This window comes from Capricornis sumatraensis, chromosome 2, assembly GCF_032405125.1.
Source record: "Capricornis sumatraensis isolate serow.1 chromosome 2, serow.2, whole genome shotgun sequence".
Lineage (NCBI taxonomy): Eukaryota > Metazoa > Chordata > Mammalia > Artiodactyla > Bovidae > Capricornis > Capricornis sumatraensis.
In genome coordinates, this window is record NC_091070.1 from 105665252 (window position 1) to 105685321 (window position 20070).

The 20070-nt window shown below is 41.0% G+C and overlaps 1 protein-coding gene across 3 annotated transcripts in view; it reads right to left on the reverse strand.

Moving 5' to 3' along the window:
* PBX1 (PBX homeobox 1) overlaps window positions 1-20070 on the reverse strand; it is a 297657-nt gene that overhangs the window by 1239 nt on the left and 276348 nt on the right. The gene's annotated exons all lie outside the window — the stretch shown is intronic.

Genomic DNA, 20070 nt, shown 5'->3' on the forward strand with positions numbered 1-20070 from the left:
TTCTAAGACTCTAAACCCAGATGCAGTAAAACAGTAATATTGTTCCAAAAGGATTTGTTTTAATGACCACTCCTTTAAAAAATATCCCACCATTAAATAGCTAAACAATGATTTGCTACAGTGGTTAATTCATGACTGTTTATATATTTTAAAGCATTGAACCACAAGTGTGCTAAAAGGCCTCTTTTCCCCAATCACTGTGTTTCTTTGGAGTTAACAGACCCTTGACGCTGGAAATGTTAATACCGAACAGACCAGGTTTTAGGCAGGTAAATTATTTTTATTGTACCTTCTTCTTTTATTCCCTCAAGTACATGGGGTACCTGGGGTAGGTGTTATTATTGCCATTTGGGACGGACCATGGTTTCTACTCCAGCATAATCCACAATACTTGGGAGCATGGTTGGCACTTAATAGATCCTGGCAAACATCCATTCACATTTCATTCATAAAAAAGCACAGGTGTAAGTAAAAATCAAGCTTCTAGATTACAACTGATAGGACACAGGCTTCCTAACCTTTGAACCAGACTCCTTTTTCTCTGCCCTTTCCATCTATTTGGCTCCTTCTATTATTAGTTCACCCAAATCATGCTCCAATTTTCCCAGGAAAACCAAGGCTTTTAAATCAAAGCAGTTCCCACCAGTTACTTCAACACGAGGGTACAATTTTTTTCCCACACCTCACTATAAGAGCAGATCTGGACACCAAGAGGGCAAAAGGTCCTGGGCAATGCCAAGAACACATTCCTTCAGTCTTGGATCAATGAATAACTGCTCTCAAGTTCAAACCTCCATCTCCAAACCACTGAGTCAGGCAGCTCTGCCCACTGCCCCTCTCTGTTGGAGGACATTTCCCCTGCTGTTTGTGAAAGAGAGATCAAAAAGAGAACAATAAGGATTCTTTCTCTTAGAACAGGAGGTTTTGCTACCTTTTGGGATCCAAGACTCAGAATCTGATCAGTATGATCATAATCAAGGGCGGAGTTAATTCAATTTCCTCATTCAGGTTGGTCACAGCAGCAACAATATCTTAGCATCCTCTCTCAACCAAGAATACACATGTTCTTTTGGTACCATTTTTGGCTGAATGACAACAGCAGTTACATTTATTTTTTCCATGAAGAAAATCCTTTAGCATCATTTATCGTTTCAAATGATAAAAGTAAAATGCTAAGTTGCTGCTGCTAAGTCGCTTCAGTTGTGTCCGACTCTATGTGACCCCATAGACGGCAGCCCACCAGGCTCCCTCATCCCTGGGATTCTCAAGGCAAGAAGACTGGAATGGGTTGTCATTTCCAATAAAAGTAAAATATGCTTATATAATGTTTGCAAATAATTGCACATGCAATATAATATTTGAAAATAGGAAAACTGTAGAAAAACAAAGTGTACCATGGCCATAATCCAGAGATAATTACTCTCAGCATTTTGACATACGTCCTAACAATTTTTTAGTATATTTATGAGATAGATAGATAAATTAATTAACTAGTTAAATAGATGGAAGTGTGTGTGTGTGTGTGTCTGTGTGTGTATATCTGTGTCTGTTGAAAGTGAAAGTGAAGTCGCTCAGTCGTGTCTGGCTCTTTGCAACCCCATGGACTGTAGCCCACCAGGCTCCTCCATCTATGGGATTTTCTAGGCAAGAATATCGGAGTGGGGTGCCATTTCCTTCTCCAGGGGATCTGCCTGACCCAGGGATCAAACCTGGGTCTCCCACATTGCAGGCAGACGCTTTCCCAGCTGAGCCACCAGGTAGCGTGGAATTTTAGGAGACATGCCAGTGGCTCCATAAGTACATCACCATAAGGCAGAGAGTCAGGTGCTTGTAAAGAAGATAAAAGTCATGTATTTTAGACTCCACCTGGTATGAGACAAGCAGGGGAGGGAGCTCTCTACATCAGCAAATATCCATGATCTAGCATGTGGCACTGCACTGGAGAAGGAAACGGCAGCCCACTCCAGGGTTCTTGCCTGGAGAATCCCAGGGACCGGGGAGCCTGGTGGGCTACCGTCTATGGGGTCGCACAGAGTCGGACACAACTGAAGCGACTTAGCACCAGCAGCAGCATGTGGCACAAAGACATGTCATTACATTACTCACAAATAACCACCATGGCTATTATTGAGTCATACTATAATTCCTTAAAATAACAATAAGTAGTGCCCCAAATGAAGCCATTAGTAAAGAAAATGAACTCCATGGTGTTTCATTAGGAGGGAATTAGCAAAGCACAGTGTATTGACTGGAAGGTTCTAGCAGACTTCTTTTTGAGTCATCTCTGAGTTGAAATAACTCAAACAGCAGACATTCGATCTCTTTTCTTCAAAAGTTCTGTTTTCTCAGACCAGTGCACAGGATGCCAGAGGGGACAGAAAACTCACAGATGGTGGAGACAGGAATTAGTTCAGGCTGATACCAAAACTAGCATTTTAATTATGAGAGTTGGTCTGGTAAAAAAAAAAAAAATATGTAAGACCTTAAAAATCCTTATTAAAAATAAAGAAATAAAATGAATCTCTCTATCTGTCATTTTTTCACTCCCCCTCCATTCACAAACACAAAGATATAGACACCTATGTACAGACACACACCTCAGATGGGGTGATCAACAGCTCCAGTGTGCCCAGGACTCAGGGATTTAATGGACTAGGGGGCTTGGAGTCCCAGATCAACCTACCCCAGGGTATCAGCTATGATCCTCAACTTCTTGCCAAATTCAGGACCCTGTAGCCTGTGAGTTTCAAGTTAGATGAGTGAAAGTACTTTTTAAAACGAACGAGTCTCACACAGGGAAATGCTGAAGGATGCTTGTCTCTGAAGGTGCTTTCTACCATGGTATATCATCTGCTACTGCTGTTAAAACCTCCATGAGATCAGAAACTGCAAGCAAACCTACCCTAAGTGGGTTTTCCATAAATCACTTTGGCTGCCTCAGCTGTATCATTCCGGCTTTAATGTAAGACATTCAGAGGCTGCACCGTCTTGGGAAACAGCTGACCTCGCTTTCTGCCACGTTAACCCCGGGGAGCAATTTCTTCCCTCTTCCTCCACTGTGGGTGAATATTAAGTAGGAAACCCGCCTTTGTGGGTTTATTTATCTCTGGGCACAGTGAGATTGGAAGATGGTCTCATTAACGAACATGGGGTGGATGGGGGTGGGAAAATAAGACTTTCACTTCAATTTTTCTTCTGCACCTAAATTCCTCCTTCACTCTCTGATGCAAACTAGCCTTTAAATGGATACACTCACTTTGTAAAATGTTGATATCAGAAACCACCCTCATGGGTGACAGGGACAGGAATCTGCAAAGCCAAATATGCCCTTTTTATCCCAAAACCTCTAATGGGAGAGAGTTCGCATTCACACCCAGTTCTTCAGGTTAATTCCGTAGCCTGTGACTTGGGTTAAAAGACTTGATGTATCTTTTAATTCTACTGGGGGAAGCCTAAGTCAGCAGCAGGCTCAACCTGGAACATCATGGGAGAGGAGGCTAATGGAATATTAAATTAGGACAAACTTGCAGCAAATTTTCTAGTTAAGAAAATCTGGACTTTCAAAACACAAATTCAAGGTATTTGGGAACAAATCATTTTAGGAACAAAAATGACTACTCTATGCTCTATCCTAATGAGTTTGGCACCTAATTTGATAGACACCAAATTTTTGCCAGAACCCCATCTAATGCATCCATTAGGCAAAGCACTCCTGTGGAAGGAGGCAGAGGAAGCTAGTGATGGAGAAGGGGAGGGAGGAATGGTGGGTGGCAAAACCCACACATTCACAAGAGCACAGAACTGCCGTTGAGGGCCTGACTTTCCTTTCCTCTGACACCATCCCTGAGTCAGAACTCAGAGGGCCACCTGCCTCTCCCCCATTGTTGTGGAGCCAGTACTGCTGGTAGCCCAGAGTAGCGGCTGTTGGGCTGAGAGCCATTGGTCCCATCCTTCTCTTTTTCCTGCTCTTCCTCTGAGCTTATCTTAGCAGCACTCAGTTGATGCAGAGAATTCATCACCTGATGTGACAGCCCAAGTGAGTCTGGCACTAAGAAACTCTCATTTGCAACCCAGAAATACGCTGAGGTGCCACAAACCGGCTGATGTCAGCACCGAGGCGAGCTCGATCTGCATATGGGCCAAGTGCCATCAACAGCAATGCCTTCAGCGTGGGTGAGGAGGTGGACGTGCTCCAGGTCCACAATCACCCTGGCCCTGCTAGGGCCGGCCAGGAAGAAAAACAGAGACATGGATGCACCCTCCCCCCCAACCCCCTCTACACCCACCCCCCCACCCACCCACCACACACCCACACACACACACACACACACACAGAGTCACCACTTATCAGGGGAGACATCAGCTCACACAGTGGAGTCATACCCTAGATCCAACACTGGTCCATCAAGATAGGACTACATTTTCCCAATATGCATCAACTTTCCCCAAGATTATACCATGAGCACTTACCAGCGAATGCTCTGGGATGAAAAGATGCTATTGGAAAGCCCCCCAGGGGACAGAGGATTCAAAATTTCCCTGGGAAACTTCACAACAGTAAACAGATCCATGCCTATTCCGCCACCCCTCCAATCCTCTCTCCAGTTGCCCGAGCAGCATGATCTTTCAAAAATGTAGTTCTGATGTCACCTCTCTGTTTAAACCTTCAATGGCTTCCTACTGGTATCAAGATGAGGTTCAATGTCCTTATTAGGTCTACCATGTCCTCGACGTTGCTGACTCTCCAACTCAATGCTCATGCTTAATATTCCAATATATCAGTCTACTTAGACATTCCCACAACAGAGCTATCATTTCATGCCTGTTTCCTTTCCCTTGAATGTGGTGCCCCACTCATCTATTTTCAAGCTACTCTCTTCTTGACTGTTTCTCAAGATTGAGGTTAAGTATCCTTGCACCTGTACTGACCCCTGGCAACTTCTTCTTTTCCTACAAGTCCTGGCAGGCACCCTGGAATTGCACAGCAACTGTCATGCCATACTGCATTCGTCCTTTCACAAGGCTCACTCCCCTACTAGACCATGAGAACAGGGCTATGAAGTTTATCTTTGATGCTGAAGTGCTTACCACAGTGCTTGACACAGTATAGATTTTAATAACGATCTCTTGGAGGAAGCTAAGAAGTAAATAAACCTTTAGAGGCACTGTAACATCCATCCTGCACCATGGGTGTGGACAGACAGTAGGGTGTCTGTACCTCCACAGATCAGTTTAACTATGTGTAAAGAGCTGTGTACACCTAGAAACTATTCAAGATGCAGAGCAGAGGTAGCACCAGGGTTCAAGGAAGCTTTGACGTCTAGAAAGTGGACTTTTCTCTTGCTAATAAGTAGGCATCAAGGAGATCAGGCACTTCATACTTTTCCCAAACAAATAACTATGATTCATATTTATATTGTTCTGTTTTCTTTTGGGGGAGAGCAGTTGAGAAAGACACTAGATCCTGCCTATTGCAATTCCATCTCAACAAGGAGTGTTCTCCACTAGGCACAAGGAATAGGACAATGTCCTAACTTATGGTCTTGTAGTCACCTCAGGCATCCTGGGAATCAGAAAAAGGCACAGAACAGATACAGTCCCTAAGTGGCCTGTAGGGTTTGCCCATCTCTAGTCTCTCCAGGCCTGAGACCCACATGCAGCTTCAGCTTCTACCCTGGGACCTGGGAATGGAGTTGCCAGATAAAATACAGGATGCTCTGTTAAATTTGAATTTTAGATAAACAGCAAATAACTTTTTACTGTGAGTATGTCCCATGCAGTATTTTCATTTGGTAAATCTGGGCAACCCTATCTGGGAAGAACATGTACTATCAGCCAATCAATTAGCATTCTAGCCTAGTTTAGCCAGAACAATTGTGCTGTTTTTCTTGCTTTGACCTTTTGCACCTGCATCTTCATACAGGGAGTCTTCCCTGTGGCTGCGACCACCCCTGTCAAGCTAATCAGCTTCTGCTTAAGTTTCCTATTTATCGCAGTTCATTTAAGAATGAAGTAGTGATATACACACACTGCTGCTGCTGCTAAGTTGCTTCAGTCATGTCCGACTCTGTGTGACCCCACAGATGGCAGCCCACCAGGCTCCCCTGTCCCTGGGATTCTCCAGGCAAGAACACTGGAGTGGGCTGCCATTTCCTTCTCCAATGCATGAAAGTGGAAAGTGAAAGTGAAGTCGCTCAGTCGTGTCCAACTCTTAGCAACCCCATGGACTATAGCCCACCAGGCTCTTCTGTCCATGGGATTCTCCAGGCAAGAGTACTGGAGTGGGGTGCCATCACCTTCTCCGATACACACACTACTATATAAAAAACAGATAAACAATAAGGACCTACCGTCTAGCACACAGACCTATACTCAATATTTTGTATTAAGTTATATGGAAAAAGAATCTGAAAAATTTATATATATACACACACACATATAATGAAATCACTTTGCTATACATCTGAAACCAACACAACACTGTAAATCAACTATACTTCAATTAAAAAAAGAATGAGGAAGTAACTTGCTCTTGCAAATGAAAACCTGCTCTGGAACTTAAGCCCACCAATTGCCTCATCACATTTCCCCACAGCCCATCTTCTGCCTGAATTATCCCATGCCACTGGCTTTAGGATTCCTGTTTCCATGGCCCTCTGCCAGGTGGGGGTATTCTCTCTGACTGCCACTCACCACTAGGTCAGTCCCTGGTGACCTTACATCCAAGTGACACCACCATACCCCATGCTAGTCTGATTCCCACCAAAGCCTCTTGAGCCCTGAGATTTTGCTGTGAAAATCTACAAGTTAAGAAAGTTGAGCAGTGTCATCAGCCATTCCTGGTAGAGAACAAATAACCTGGAAGAGAACCAACATTAGCAGTCTGAGCGGCTCTGAAGAAATAAGAGTTCCCATCACCAAAGTGAGACTGCTTCCTACTCTACAGTGGAGCCAACTGAGCGGTTCTGTGCCTTTGCTCACCCCCTCCTCTGGTCTCTAGGAACCCATATCTTTCATGGCCCGGCCTGAGCACTGCCTCCTTTCTGCAAGTTGCTGCAAGGTGAACCCTCACCAACTTCTCTAAATTCCAGTATGACTGACTTTTTGACTGTTCATGTTGACATTTAACCACATGCAGCTCTTGGTAAGCACCAGATCTTATTCACGGCAATCCTTTAATTCTTAAGTTCTACAAATAAGCATTCAGTGCCCACCTCATACTATGTACTAGGCATACGATGGTAGATACAACACATTTTTAAAAGATGTGGTGTCTGCTCTCATGAGGCTTGCTGTCTTGTGGGAAATAAGACATTCAATACATTGTCAAAAGAACACAGATTCCAGGCAGTAATAAGTGCTGTGAGAGGGAACAGCAGGGATCTGAGGTTGGGGCTTCTGAAAAGTCAACCTAAAAGTGAACAGAAAACAGACAAGTAGAGAGCCGGGACACAGAACCCTCCAGGCAGAAGAAGAAACCTGTCCAAGGGCTCTGAGGACCTGAAGAAGATCAGAAAGAGGGGGGGAGAAGAGTAGAGTGGTGAGCGCACCAGGGTGGGGCTGGAGAATGGGATGGGTTGTTCATGTCAAGGTCTGCAGGACAGTGAAGGGCTTTGATTTTAATCCTCAGAGAGATGATAAATCATTAACCACAAGCCATTAGAAGACAAGGATCATGCCTGACCATGCAGCTGCTCAATTAAGTACTTGAGTTGAATGAATAGAAAAATGAAAGCTTCCTTTGGGGCCTATCCCTGTGACTACAAGTCTGTCTGGCTGCTGGCGCCCATGCTGGCTTTGTAATTATGCAGGAATCCTAATGGTAATTCTCTTGCTTTGCTTGATGAATATATAATAGGACACAAGTCAGTGCAAACTCCTATTCTTACCTCTCAAGTCAGAAACCTGGGACTCAGAAACAAGAATCTGCCAAACTTCATCACCACTATATGCCATAGCTTTCGGACATTTCAAGTTTCAAAAGCTTGTGGTGTATTACATGTAGAGCATGGCTGCTACCAATCTCAGGGCTGAAGGCAGACGACTCACGCTCTTAAGTTCACCTTCGGGGAATCTTCGTGCTGTTTCTCAAGGTGATAGAACCTATGATCCACAAGATCAGCCTCAAAGAAGTCTTTCAGGCGATTCTAACACCTTCTACTCCCAATCTACCTTAACAAACTTGGTTTTGAACAAGACAGACTCTATTCTTCTGGGGTCATACTTCTGAGAAAGCACCATGTGTCCTGCCATCTCTCTAGTTTATACATTATATCGTCCACTGGTGATGTCAGCTCCTGAGCTTAGACCTGTATAGTAAGATGGGAACCCCAAACCAAGTTTGTTTGGTATGATTGTGAACTCTTTTAGTGCAAATCATTATGTCTAACCTTTTGCAGCATGCTCTCAAGGGCACTCAATCAAAAGCCAACTGCAAAACTGCAGCACCATTACAGCGCACCATTCTGCCAGAAGCCAGCGACACACGACGGAAATGACGTGTATGTCAACTCAGATCAAGATCTATTTTGGCACCTCCCGAGTTTCACCCTTTTCTAATTCATCAGTTGTGAGGCCCCGAATTAACACTGCCACGTAAGGCGCTTGAGACACACAGGATGGTCTGGATTGAACCTTCCATAGCTTGTACAGGCTATAAGGTAGTATACATTTCCAAGTTTAAGGCTGGGATGCTTTGGGATTTCTGTTTGAAGTGCAAATAGGACAGTTATATACAACACTTCCATGTCTCACAGACTTAGGGGATCCTTAGGTTAAATGTATACACAGGAAGTGAAAACTGCAAATTTATTTTATTTAACTTTTTAGAGACAAAGAAAAATAAGCTCAGCTTGCTTTAGCTAAATAGAAGTGTCTTTGTGCAGAAAGATATTTATATCTGAATAAACATCCTCTATGCCCAGATCTACAAAACCAACACACACGCACACACTTATACACATCTACAAACTGTACAAAAACATGGAAAACTTCCACACACTTTATCATATTGATGTAGAGCTAATACATGTTCAGAAAATACTTATAGCACCTAAAACTGTGCATACACACAGAAATACTGCAGATGCTGGAGAAGTATAGCTCTATTAAGACAACAGATAATTATATTTACTCATATAGCCAAATATGAAAAATTCAAACGAAGGATTTTTTTTTTTTTACTCTCAGTATAAATTAACTGATTGGCTGATACAGACAGCCCCAGATTCTTCATTTTATTTTCATAACCTTTGATTTTGCCCTGGCTTTGTTGAAAGGCTGTTATCCACTCAGGGCACTCACAGGGACCGTATACACACCTGAACAACAAACGGTGGCTCGCTATGAAACACACGTAACTCGTGGTGTAAACCTCGAGGATATTTACCATCACGCAGGAAGCTAAAGCCTCTTACACTTTCCTGACCATCCAAGAGACAGCAATTACCCCAGATTATCAGACCAACAATGACATGCTGCGTAAAGAGAGACACCGAGCCAACTTCACATCCCAAAGACTGGCATATTCAAGTACACTTAGGACATTAATAGCAATTTACGTGCCATCACTGAGACAAAGCCACAAAGGCTCCGTTGGCAGCCTCTTATTTTGAAGCCTATTATTTGTGGGAGTTACAGGCTATAATCACAACAGAAACTTTCAAAACCCTTATCTTCCGTGACGCACCAAATCTATTTCAGAGCCATAATTGCCATGTCACCGGAGAGTCTGCTGCTTAATGCACTCAAATGCCATTTAGTGTTTGCAGGGTCATTACAGCTAACAGAAGGATGGGGGTAGGGTGGGATGCTGGGAAAGGCAGACAGAGAATGTTGAGGGCAATGTGCTAGAAAGGGGAGTGAGGCTCCACTGTGCTTTATTTAGGGGATGATCCTGTTGTTTTGAGAATTCTATTTACCTCCAAAATGAGGGCAAGTGCTTGGAAACTGCATATTCAAGAATGAATTATTTTGACACCACCCCAGATATCTTCAGTGTATGCTGGCAGATAATCTCTTTCATTCTGAGATTCTCATCCAAGTATAAAAGTGGGATGTTTTTTAAATTTTAATTTTTTTTCCCTTTTAGATTGTCCCAGCAATCTGGGCAGCGGAAATCTTCCAGCTGTGCAGCGGGCTCAGGAGTCTGACTTGGCTTTTCTGTATGTGTTCTGCCAGGGAATGAGAAAGGCAGACAAGGGGACTGATGATGGTGAAATGTCAAAATTCAATCATCTAGAAGAATGTGCTGCCTTTCAGATGGTAAAAGAAGATGCAAGGAGACAGATAGAGGCTCCAAAATATGAGAAAACATCTAGTCACTCAAAAGGCCATTTTTCAGACTTAAGTTTAGCTAAAGTCATAAGTAAGCTTTTAAATTATATGTAGCTTTATTTCTTCCACCTGGCTATAAACTAGTCAATGACTTATTGGGCAACTCCTAATTCTTAGGGGAATACTAAACATGGGATAAATCTTCAAGGAAAGTTTTGACAGACTAATGTATCTCTAGGTTCTTTTAGACAACTATTGATTTCTATTTTATAGTCCTGAGTTTTCCCATACACTAGAAATACAGAAAATGTCATGCTAATTCAGTTTGCAGCATTCAGATTTCTTTTAAGATCACTTAGTTTTCCTAGGGTAACTATCCAGCTTTCACTCTGAAGAACTTTCCACAGAAACAGACAGAATGAGACCTGGGGCCTTATTCCTCATGCACCCTCCTCTGTTGAGAAATAAAATTTTCTCTATTTTCTAAATACTGACCAACTGAGAAATGGAATTATATCCTTGTTATGTAAGCCCCTGAGTGTTTGAGTATCTCCTATGAAGGAGATACTCATGGGTATCTGCATGGGTGAGTAGTGGCAGGCCATGCAGACAGGGGTTCTGGCTGCAGCAGACTTGGGACATGCAGCATGTGGCATAAGCTCTCTTGGGAGAAGGTCACCATTAGACCCCCCATTCCCAGGGACGGGGGAGCCTGGTGGGCTGCCGTCTATGGGGTCGCACAGAGTCGGACACGACTGAAGCGACTTAGCAGCAGCAGCAGCAGAGTCACCAAACAGACTACCCGCAAACTGTAGAACAATTATACCAAAGAAATTCTCATACTGTTAAGAAAGTTTTAGGACCCACAACCTGGGGATCTGGCAAAGGGACTGAAACTCCCAGGGAACTTGACTTTAGAGGCCAGTGGGATTTGATTACAGAACTTCCACAGAATTGGGGAAACAGACTCTTGGAGGGCACAAACAAAACCTCATGCACACCAGGACCCAGGAGAAAGGAGCAGTGACCACACAAGAGACTGAGCCAGACTTGCCTATGAGTGTCCAGGAGTCTCCAGCAGAGGCGTGGGTCAACAGCGGTCTACTGTGGGGTCGGGGCACTGAATAAAACAGTGCACGAAAAAGTCCTTTTGATGGAGGTTGCCATTACCACCATTACCCCTACTATAGTTAGGCCTCAGGCCAAACAACAGAAAGGGAACACAGCCATGCCTATTAATAGAAAATTGCATTAAAGATTTACTGAGCATGGCCCTGCCCATCAGAACAAAACCAGATTCCCCCACAGCCAGGCTCTCCCATCAGGAAGCTTCCACAAGTCTCTTATTCTTATCCGTCAGAGGGCAGACAGGATGAAAACCAAAATCACAGAAAACTAACCAAACGATCACTTGGATCACAGCCTTGTCTAACTCAATGAAACTATGAGCCCTGCCATGTAAGGCCACCCAAGATGGATGGGTCATGGTGGAGAGTTCTGACAAAATGTGGTCCACTGGAGAAGAGAATGGCAAACCACTTCAGTATTCTTCCCTTGAGAACCCCATGAACAGTATGAAAGGCAAAAAGATATGACACTGCAAGATGAACTTTCAAGGTCAGTAGGTGCCCAATATGCTACTGGAGATGGGTGGAGAAATAGCTCCAGAAAGAATGAAGAGACGGAGCCAAAGTGAAAAAAATGTGCGGTGGTGAATGTGACTGGAGATGGAAGTAAAGTCCAATGCTGTAAAGAACAATATTGCGCAGGAACCTGGACTCTCAGGTCCATGAATCAAGGTAAATTGGAAGTAATGGAACGAGATGGCCAGAGTGAACATTGACATTTTAGAAATTAGTGAGCTAAAATGGATGGAAATGGGCAAATTTAATTCAGATGACCATTACATCTACTACTGTGGGCAAAAATCTCTTAGAAGAAATGGAGTAGCCCTCATTGTCAACAGAAGAGTCCGAAATGCAATATTTAGGTGCAATCTCAAAAACGACAGAATGATCTCTGTTCGTTTCCAAGGCAAACCATTCAATATCACAGCAATCCAAGTCTATGCCCAAACCACTAATGCCGAAGAAGCTGAAGTTGAATGGTTCTATGAAGACCTACAAGACATTCTAGAACCAACACCAAAAACAGTTGTCTTTTTCATCATAGGGGACTAGAATGCAAAAGTAGGAAGTCAAGAGATACTGGAGTAACAGGCAAGTTTGGCCTTGAAGTACAAGATGAAGCAGGGCAAAGACTAACAGAGTTTTGCCAGGAGAATGCACTGATCATAGCAAACACCCTCTTCCCACAACACACTCTACACATGGACATCACCAGATAGTCAATACCAAAATCAGATTGATTATATTCTTTGCAGCCAAAGATGGAGGAGCTCTATACAGTCAGCAAAAACAAGATCGGGAGTTGACTATGGCTCAGATCTTGAACTCCTTATTGCAAAATTCAAATTAAATTGAAGAAAGTAGGGAAAACCACTAGACCATTCAGATATGACCTAAGTCAAATCCCTTACGATTATACAGTGGAAGTGGCAAACAGATTCAAGGGATTAGATCTGATAGATAAAGAGTGCCTGAAGAACTATGGACAGAGGTTCGTAACATTGTACAGGAGGTGGTTACCAAGACTAACCCCAAGAAAAAGAAAGGCAAATGGTTGTCTGAGGAGGCCTTACAAATAGCTGAGAAAAGAAGAGAAGCTAAAGGCAAAGGAGAAAAGGAAAGATAAACCCATCTGAATGCAGAGTTCCCAGAGAGATGTTATGGGGAGGGAGGTGGGAGGGGGGTTCATGTTTGGGAACGCACGTAAGAACTAAAGATTTTAAAATTAAAAAAAATAATAAAATAAAATAAAATTCGGGGGGAAAAAAAAAAACAAAGAATAGCAAGGAGAGAATAGAAAGTCTTAAGTGATCAATACAAATAAATAGAGGAAAACAATAGAACGGGGAAAGACTAGAGATCTCTTCAAGATAATTAGAGATACAAAGGGAACATTTCATGCAAAGATGGGCACAATAAAAGAGAGAAACAGTATGGACCTAATAGAAGCAGAAGAGATTAAGAAGAGCTGGCAAGAATACATAGAAAAACTACCCGGAAAAGATCTTGACCCAGATAACCATGATGGTGTGATCATTCACCTATAGACAGACATCCTGAAATGCAAAGTCAAGTGGGCCTTAGGAAGCATCACTAAGAACAAAGCTAGTGGAGGTGATGGAATTCCAGCTGAGCTATTTCAAATCCTGAAAGATGATGCTGTTAAAAGTGCTGCACTGAATATACCAGCAAATTTGAAAAACTCAGCAGTGGCCATTGGACTGGAAAAGGTCAGTTTTCATCCTAATCACAAAGAAAGGCAATACCAAAGAACGTTCAAACTACCATACAATTGCACTCATCTCACACGCTAGCAAAATAATGCTCAAAATTTTCCAAGCCAGACTTCAACAGTACATGAACTGAGAACTATCAGGTGTTCAACATAGATTTAGGAAAAGCAGAGGAACCAGAGACCAAACTGCCAACATTTGTTGGATCATAGAAAAAGCAAGAGAGTTCCAGGAAAACATCTACTTCTGCTTTACTGACTACACCAAAGCCTTTGACTGTGTGGATGACAACAAAGTATGGAAAATTCTTAAAGAGACGGGAATACCAGACTCCTGAGAAATCTGTATGCAGGTCAAGAAGCAACAGTTAGAACTGAACATGGAATAACAGACTAGTTCCATATTGGGGAAGGAGTCCATCAAGGCTGTATACTGTCACCCTGCTTATTTAACTTATATGCAAAATACATTATGAGAAATGCTGGGCTGGAAGAAGCACAACCTGGAATCAAGATTGCTGGGAGAAGTATCAGTTAATCTCATATATATAGATGACCCCATCCTTATGGCAGAAAGCAAAGAGGATCTAAAGAGCCTCTTGAAGAAAGTGAAAAGGGAGAGTGAAAAAGCTAGCTTAAAGCTCAGCATTCAAAAAACAAAAGATCATGGTATCTGGTCCCATCACTTCATGGCAAACAGACGGAAAAATAATGGAAACAGTAACAGACTTTATCTTCTTGGGCTCCAAAATCACTGCAGATGGTAACTGCAGTCATGAAATTAAAAGATGCTTGCTCCTTGGAAGAAAAGCTATATCCAACCTAGACAGCATATTAAAAAGCAGAGACATTACTTTGCCGACAAAGGTCCTTGTAGTGAAAGCTATGGTTTTTCCAGTAGTCATGTAAGGATGTGAGAGTTGGACCATAAAGAAAGTTAAGTGCTGAAGAATTGATGCTTTTGAATTGTTTTGTTGGAGAAGACTTGAGAGTCCCTTGGACTGCAAGGAGATCAAACAAGTCAATCCTAAAGGAAATGAGTCCTGAATATTCATTGGAAGGACTGATGCTGAAGCTGAAACTTCAATTATTTGGCCACCTGATGTGAAGAACTGACTTCATTGGGAGAGACTCTGATGCTGGGAAAGGTCGAAGGCAGGAGGAGAAGGGGATGACAGAGGATGAGATTGTTGGATGGCATCACCGACTCGATGAACATGAGTTTGAGCAAGCTCCGGGAGTTGGTGAAGGACAGGGAAGCCTGGTGTGCTGCAGTCCATGGGGTTGCAAAGACTCAGACATGACTGAACTGAGCTGAGTGACTGAACTGAACTATGTAAGTTCTTAGAAATGAATCAGAAAAATATGAACATTTTAAGAATGCATATAGAAGACTAACAGATGAAAAATGTTCAATCTCATTAGTAAATCAGAGATACAAATTAAATTAATCTAAAAATGAGATGCCATTGTATAATGTGATAATTGACAAAGACTGAAAGACTGCTAAAACATTGTTACTGAGAATTTGAGGAAATGGAAAGGATCAAAAATGCTTGTGGGAATGATAAATTAATAGGCATTTCCAGGAGAAAAGTTTACAGCACATCACAAAGGCCTTAGATTTTTTCATATCCTTTGATCCAGCAACTCCATTTCATAAAATTTGTTCAAGGAAATAATGCCAAATATGCACTGAATTTTCTGTACTATGATGTTTACCATGGTGTTATTAATAATAGTGATAAAAAAAGAAAAAAGCTTAAATGTTCTACAGTAGAGACTGATTAAATAAATTATGGACTTTTCCAGTAACAAGCTCTTATGCAGCTATTAAACTTATGTTTGAGAAGAATGTTTAATGATATGGAAAATATTCATAATATATTTTTAGTAAAATAAGTAGGTTACAAAATGATGTGTTCCATGTGATCCTAACTTTTCTACGCCCACACAAAACAATACTTATACACAAAATGCTAGGAGGCTGCCAAGCACAAAGTTAACAGTGATTTTCTTGCACTCTCTATATTTTCTACATTAAATATTGGTAATAAAAAAGTAAATGTAAAATTGAAACGAAGCATAGGAAGGAAAGTTCATATCCCATTTAGATCTTTATCTTCCATGTTTGAAAGGTCATGACCAACCTCTAGAGCTCATTGGACAAAAGACCAGTGCAATTAATGGTCTAATCTAGGTCTGAGGAAAAAAGATAGAGGTTAAGAGAGACTCTTTTGCCTGGAGGAGAAGAAAGTGTTAGCAGGTGATTTCACAACTCTCTCAAAATATAATTACCTGTGAAGAGTCTTAATCAGTTGTTTTTCCCATTCTACGAAAATAGGGTCAAAGGAAGGAAGTTAAACATAGCAATTAACTGGACGAGATGGAGAGCTGCTTGAGAAGAAGCACTTGATCTGCTTTATGCTTTCTGTTGTGCCCCAATGCCACAGCAATAACTGGTTAATAATAAATTCCAGGCAAATGCCTGCTGATCTACAGAGTGAACGAATGAATAAATGACTAAATAAATAAATGAAGGAATTGCAGATTCAGCTCAAGTCCTCAGAGACAACACCTGCCCCAGAGAAAAGTATGAGGAAGAGAAGAAACAGAAACAGGTATCTGGTCTTTGAACACACCCCTTAAAGAGTTCTCAGGGGAAATCGTAAAGATTATTGGGTAACAGGATATATATGTAAGTTGGAGGTAAAAATGGGTACAAGGATGTGATAAATAGAAATAAAAAGAAGGAAAACCATTCTCTAAAGGGAGGACTCTGGACCACAGACACAAAAACATTTAGCGGTTCCAGACAGACAGAAAATCCAGCCACAAGCTGGTTACTAATTTAAAACAATACAATAAGAAACAAAGTCAAGAAAAACCTCTTGACAATAGGTTCAAGTAGTTCACTGCAAAAAGCAGGCATTATGAACTGCTAGGCACCAGGTCTGATTGCAGGCTGAAATCCAAACTAGAATCCTCTTCAGAAACCTAGGGCTGAGAGGAAGTAAAGAATCGACTATTCTCCAATATAAAATATAAAGTTAAAAAAATAAAATGATAAACAACAAGCCTCCCCTGTAGAGTACAGGGAATTCTGCTTAATAATCTGTAATAATGTAAATGAGAAAAAAAAAACTTGAAAAAGAATAGATACATGTATGTGTATAACTGAGTCACTTTGCTGTATGCTTGAAACTAACACAACATTGTTAATCAATTATACTTCAATGTAAATTAAAAATTTAAAGAAAAAAATAAATAGAGAAAATATTGCCCAAATCCAGATTTCTGGAGTCTCTTTAATCCTCATCTAAACCCTGTAAGCTGAGTAGGATTATGAATGCTTTCTCCTTGCCACGGGCTCTGGACCATGGATTCTACTGCTTGAGGATTTTAACTACCAGCAATTGTTTCCCGGAAAGGCCAGGCTTACAGGGACAAGGGGGTTAAAAAAAAAAACAACAAAAAACAAACAACATTTACAGTCCCAGGCACTTCTAGAATGTGATCTGGAGAAGTGCCAGGGCAGATACTTGGTGACTTTCAGCAGCAAAAAAACAATTAAACTAGACAAAGAATGAAAATTGACACCTGTAGGCATGCTTCTTCAACCTTTAGATTTTTGTTGCTGTTGTTGAGATACTTGATTTTACCATCCTCTAAACTTTTTTTGTTTTACATTTTTTTAAATATCCTAATTATTTTAATAAGCTTGAATTAAATTAGCTAATGCATTTAAAATGCCTAACACATGGGAAGAAGTCAGTAAGTGTTAGTTATTAATACAATTATTAAATGTCATTTTAGTCTGTTAATTTTCTCTTCTTATTGATTTTTAATTGTTCTTTAATTTACTGCTTTATACTACTTCCTTATTTTATTACTACTTGATCTGTTTTATAATTTTTGTAAGTATGTTCTCAGTGGATGCTATTTATTTCAACCACTCATTCTAGCTTATTTTATGTCTTAATTGTTCTCTTTAACTGCTTGTGTTTCATAATTGCCTGAAACCTTCATTTTGCCATTTCACATGCAATTTTCTCCATCTCTTGCCATTTTTATCCTTTCATTGCCTACTTTCTTCTTAATTATGTTTCTCTTGTTTCCTGGATCTTTATAACTTGCCATTATTTTCTTCTATTTTTTAGCCTCATTCATCCATAGATGAATAAAGCTTGTTATCCTTGTTATCCATGTACTTTGTTGCACTTATTCATTTAACTTATTTTTGAAAATTTTTACTCATTTCAATTATTAAAAATGCCAAGTATTAAGTGTTGACAAAGAGGGACACTTGGTAGAGGTCCTGGCCCTATGAAGCAGGGTGGCTCCCTCTTATCTTTTCTATTGATCTAGAAAAACTGTTACTTCTGTAGTTAATGCCCCAGTTTCCTCAATGCTCATCTTCCATCTTGGGTATGATAACTGGATCCCTGGCTAAGCTGGCTAACCAAATATGACACAGTATGCTACAGAGTAAGCTGTATCCAGGTAAGGACTTTCTATATAATTTTTAGATTTATTTTTAATAAAAGAACTAATCAATCTTAAGCCTTCTAGATGCTACCTACCCTGATAAGATATATAACAGAATAGTCATAACTGAGTTCTTACAGCTCTTTCCCACCTCAGCCTGGCCCCAAAATACAGATTATCAGGAAACATAATGGATTCTCTTACTGTAAGGTTCTTGCCACCTCAATTAAGCGTTTAAGGACTAGGGTTTCAAAGGTCGGTCTGGATAAAGGGGAAGAACAGAAGCTTTGTAGTTAGACCATCTTGGGTTCACACCCTGGCTCAATCACTGACTAGCAGTTTGATCTTGGGCAAACCACTTAACCTCTTTGAGTCTCCATTTTCTCATCTCTAAAATGGAGATGAGAATGTTTATAAAGACATTGGTCTAAACTGAAAAACTGAAAGTGTTAGTCTCTCCATTGTGTCTGATTCTTTGTGACCCCATGGGCAGGCTCCCCTGTCTATGGAATTCTCCAGACAAGAATACTGCTGGAGAGGATAGCCATTCCCTTCTCCAGGGAATCTTCCCTAATAGGGGAATGAACCCAGGTCTCTTGCACTGCAGGCAGATTTTTTATCGTCTGAGCCCAGATTCTTTACCAGGAAAGCCCCTAAGAAAACTGGAGTGGGTTGTCATAGGGCACTCAATAGATATTATGAGTTAGTATTCTTAGTATAGACATGGATATTGGTGGAGGCTCAAGTTATCCCCAGAACATTAAGCATGTAATTAATTGTGCTTTTGTTCTTCTACGCCTCTAAAAAGGCACAGAACCTTCAGTTGTTATGCTGGGTCCCTGTATCCTGAGTTCTGATGAGAGAGGGAGAAACTTCCCTCATCAGAACCTCATTCTCTTACTGTTAGAGCATCCTTTAGGTCCACAGGTTGCCTGAGCCTGACTTACACACTCCCAGGCTAGATCAATTCCTGAAGGAGAAACAGAGCATGATTTTAGACGGGTGTGTGAGTCTGAGAAACTAATAAGCTCACAGAAGTTTGGGGGAGGTTTCAGACAATGAATTTGACTTCAAACTAAAAGACACTAGAGAAGAAAGAGGAAGAAATGGCAAAAGATTAAACGAGGAGAAATGTAATTTCTTACAAGTGAGGAAATCATATTACAATTTAACTTCCAAACATCATTAGTCTCTACGTCTATATATTTCCAAAGTTCTTAGTATGGAAGAGGGCTGTAAGTCTTAAAAGCCTTAAAAGCAGGCACATCAAGTCCGAACCTAAAGCAAATGTAGAATAAACCATCTCATTCCATTTTAAGTGGGCCTGTTTGAGTATGAGATAGAGTGAAGGGGTGGGAAGTAGCTAGGGCTGGAAAGAGGAGCGGAACATCTGACAGGCTGGAAAAGAACAGGCTCTTCTGTGGATAACTTGGTGCTCAGTCCATGCTTCCTTCGCTTCTTTTTTGATTGTTTTGTAAACTATGAGAAAGGGGTAGACCCAAGAAAGGGAACGTAAGAAATTTAGATGCAAGTATATTTCATTTGTCAAAACTTAGAGAATATAGGCTTACTGTTTTTACATTTAATTGTGTAAAATTTTACCTCAGAAGAGAAAAAAAAAATACAAACAAATATCAAACTCCAGTAAATGATACACATACCAGTAGTATTTATTTAGGTGAAAGTGCACTGTTGTCTTTGAAATGCATCCAAAAAAGAAAAAAAAGATGGACTGATAGATAGGTAGAAGGACACAGACATGAAAGAAGGATGTATGATGAGGCCAGTGGAGTAAAACATTAACGACGGCATCGAGGTGGTAGGTATACAGGTAAGTTTTGCTATAAAATTCTTCTAAATTTCCTATCTGTTGGAAAATTTCAAAATAAAACTGGAAAAATTTAAAAAAAAAGAATCTTTAATGCAAAGATAGCTACATAATTCCTT